At 57.5% G+C, this 2,500-nt stretch overlaps 1 non-coding gene across 1 annotated transcript in view; it reads right to left on the bottom strand.

Annotated features, from left to right (window-relative positions):
- The window catches only part of LOC124740640, a 1,909-nt gene extending 779 nt beyond the window's left edge, over window positions 1-1,130 (bottom strand). Inside the window, exon 1 of the ribosomal RNA XR_007009860.1 lies at window positions 1-1,130. This exon is cut by the window's left edge and continues 779 nt beyond it. This is a non-coding gene — a ribosomal RNA (small subunit ribosomal RNA).
- Between the last annotated feature and the right edge of the window lie 1,370 nt (window positions 1,131-2,500).

Consider the following 2,500-nt stretch of genomic DNA (forward strand, 5'->3'; position numbering starts at 1 on the left):
CATCGTTTATGGTTAGAACTAGGGCGGTATCTGATCGCCTTCGAACCTCTAACTTTCGTTCTTGATTAATGAAAACATACTTGGCAAATGCTTTCGCTTCTGTTCGTCTTGCGACGATCCAAGAATTTCACCTCTAACGTCGCAATACGAATGCCCCCGCCTGTCCCTATTAATCATTACCTCGGGTTCCGAAAACCAACAAAATAGAACCGAGGTCCTATTCCATTATTCCATGCACACAGTATTCAGGCGGGCTTGCCTGCTTTAAGCACTCTAATTTGTTCAAAGTAAACGTGCCGGCCCACCGAGACACTCAATAAAGAGCACCCTGGTAGGATTTCAACGGGGTCCGCCTCGGGACGCACGAGCACGCACGAGGCGGTCGCACGCCTTCAGCTCGCCCCACCGGCAGGACGTCCCACGATACATGCCAGTTAAACACCGACGGGCGGTGAACCAACAGCGTGGGACACAAATCCAACTACGAGCTTTTTAACCGCAACAACTTTAATATACGCTATTGGAGCTGGAATTACCGCGGCTGCTGGCACCAGACTTGCCCTCCAATAGATACTCGTTAAAGGATTTAAAGTGTACTCATTCCGATTACGGGGCCTCGGATGAGTCCCGTATCGTTATTTTTCGTCACTACCTCCCCGTGCCGGGAGTGGGTAATTTGCGCGCCTGCTGCCTTCCTTGGATGTGGTAGCCGTTTCTCAGGCTCCCTCTCCGGAATCGAACCCTGATTCCCCGTTACCCGTTACAACCATGGTAGGCGCAGAACCTACCATCGACAGTTGATAAGGCAGACATTTGAAAGATGCGTCGCCGGTACGAGGACCGTGCGATCAGCCCAAAGTTATTCAGAGTCACCAAGGCAAACGGACCGGACGAGCCGACCGATTGGTTTTGATCTAATAAAAGCGTCCCTTCCATCTCTGGTCGGGACTCTGTTTGCATGTATTAGCTCTAGAATTACCACAGTTATCCAAGTAACGTGGGTACGATCTAAGGAACCATAACTGATTTAATGAGCCATTCGCGGTTTCACCTTAATGCGGCTTGTACTGAGACATGCATGGCTTAATCTTTGAGACAAGCATATGACTACTGGCAGGATCAACCAGGGAGCTGCGTCAACTAGAGCTGAGCAGCCGGCCGCCCGGGAGTGTGTCCCGGGGGCCCGCGCGAACACGCAAGCGTCCGCTCAATCATTCTGCAAACAGGAGGAGGCTGAGCTCCCCTGCACAATACACCTCGAAACCCTCTCAGGTCCCGGCGGCGCGCAGCGCCGTCCCAAGTACTTGGTCGGGTTCGAGAGAGGCGCAATCGCCCGGAGTTAGGCGAGTAGACGCTTTCGGTGCGACCACCCGTGCTCCCAACTGAGCTTGCCGCTGCCGACAGAGGCCCGGGAGCGTGCTGTCGTGGCATTGCCGGCGGGAGACAACACGCGCCACCTACGGTGACCGGCAGCTCCAACGCCAGCGCCACAGAAGGACAAAAGCCCCACTTGGGTGCCGAAGCGAACTCTCCCAGCACAGCGCACGCGCCAACACATCCGCACAGCTGCGATACAAACCACCAGCGAGAACCGCTGGGGCGACCGAGCAGCAGACGGCGTCGCGGCGCCGAGCGCCGGGCGGCGGCGCATCCTCAACGCACACAGTCCTCAATCGGACCAGCACACTGAAGATGTCCACCGCGCTTCGCACCGGGCCCGCGAGGACCTACTTTGGCCGCACGGCGCCGCGCGCAGGGTGCGCCGGCGCGCAGCTGCGACGCCTGCCGCGTCCGTCGGCCGGCGCGCCTGCCACTGGCCGCCCCCACCAGCCGGCTGTAGCGCGTGCGCCCACGCACCGCGCGGCCAGCACGCCGGGAGGCGCCCCCTCACCGGCCGGGGACGGTCCCACCCAGCCACCGCCGCGTATCGCTTCACACCCAGATGCCGTTCAGTTTCGTCGGCATGGTGGGTATCGCTGGAACAACCGGTTAGTACCTCAACCTATCGTCGCCATCACCGATTCACCCCTAGCGAGAACAACCGCACCACAACAGGTTACCATTTGTTCATTTGCGTAACTTCACCAGAAAACGCAGGCGTCCATCGCCATTTGCAACTTCAACGATTATTGCATGCCTGTGTCAGGTGTCACGCCACACTACGTCTGCCCACATACACGCAACAAAATGTGCACGCCTAGACAATACGTGGAAGGTGGCCCCCGTACGTATGCGATGTCCATTGCTCGAACGACTGTCAACCGGCCTCTGTAGCATGTCGCAGATATGGAACGCGGTGCACCATGCCATCACGGTGTGTGAGGAGAGACGACTAGGTCCGAATACATCAACAGACAGCTCATGCTGATCGCCATCCACGGCGTCCGTTCCTCCCACACGTCTCTATGGCGTACCACACTGCAATCCAGCTCTCATAGGGAGACGACACGTAGCTGCGTGCACAATATTTGCACTGTATGGTCCGCCGTTTTTGGGCGCA

The sequence above is a fragment of the Schistocerca piceifrons genome, unplaced genomic scaffold (genome assembly GCF_021461385.2).
Source record: "Schistocerca piceifrons isolate TAMUIC-IGC-003096 unplaced genomic scaffold, iqSchPice1.1 HiC_scaffold_179, whole genome shotgun sequence".
Classification (NCBI taxonomy): Eukaryota; Metazoa; Arthropoda; class Insecta; order Orthoptera; family Acrididae; genus Schistocerca; species Schistocerca piceifrons.